This window comes from Octopus bimaculoides, chromosome 3, assembly GCF_001194135.2.
Source record: "Octopus bimaculoides isolate UCB-OBI-ISO-001 chromosome 3, ASM119413v2, whole genome shotgun sequence".
NCBI classification, from domain to species: Eukaryota; Metazoa; Mollusca; class Cephalopoda; order Octopoda; family Octopodidae; genus Octopus; species Octopus bimaculoides.
The window spans coordinates 87,921,284-87,922,251 of record NC_068983.1 but is presented as its reverse complement, the minus strand read 5'-3'; the positions used below and the strand labels follow the sequence as shown (position 1 = coordinate 87,922,251).

General features: G+C 38.0%; 1 protein-coding gene across 2 annotated transcripts in view; it reads right to left on the bottom strand.

Moving 5' to 3' along the window:
• Positions 1–968, bottom strand: part of LOC106881895 (transcription factor mef2A) — a 109,094-nt gene that overhangs the window by 2,164 nt on the left and 105,962 nt on the right. The window lies entirely within an intron of this gene.

The following is a 968-nucleotide window of genomic DNA, read 5'->3' as shown; positions in this document are numbered from 1 at the left end:
TGTGTGTGTGTGTGTGTGTGTGTGTGTGTGTGTGTGTGTGTGTGTGTGTGTGTTTATATGTGTGTGTGTCTTTGTGTCTGTGTTTGCTCCACGTCCACTGCTTGACAACTAGTGCTGGTGTGTTTGCGTCCCCGTAACACTAGCGGTTCGGCGAAAGAAACCGATAGAATATGTATCAGGCTTTAAAAAAAATAATAAGTACTGAGGTCGATACTTTCAGCTTAAAATTCTTCAGGCGATGCCCCAGAATGGCCACAGCTTAATGACTGAAACAAGTAAATGAAAAAGGAACAGAACAGACACGCAAAGTCTGAAATAAATTATGCAATCGACCCCCAATACTTCTCTGGTATTTTACATTTGCAACTACAGCTGAATGAAAGGTAAGGTTAACCTTAACAGTATTTGAACTCAGAACGTAGAATAGCACAATGAAATACTGCGAAGCATTTTGTTCGACGATCTAACGATTCAGTCAATCTATCGCCCTAAATTGTTTCTAACATGGTTGAATTACCAGAAACTTGGGAGGAAGGAAAGAAGGACGTAGCAAGTTGTTTGACTCGTCGTCTATTTTATTGACACTCTTATAACGACTGGTAAGATTGACAGCCGTAGCATTAATATTCTGCTCATTAGGTGGGGCGTAACTGCATAACGCAATGTCTTATTGATCGCTCTACCTATTTTACCATCTAAAAAGCCAACAAAAGAGAAACCTGTATATTAGATTAAGGGGCAGTACAATTCAAATAATTATTATTTACGAATACGAAAACCTATAAAGCAGGAACAGAAGAAAAGGGGATGAGGTAGGAGAATGGGAAGAAAAGTTAAATGATGTAAGTTACAAAATATGCAAAAACAAATGAGTGATAATGGGTAGTAGTAATAGTAGTAGTAGTAGTAGTAGTAGTAGTAGTAGTAGTAGTAGTAGTAGTAGTAGTAGTAGTAGTAGTAGTAGTAGT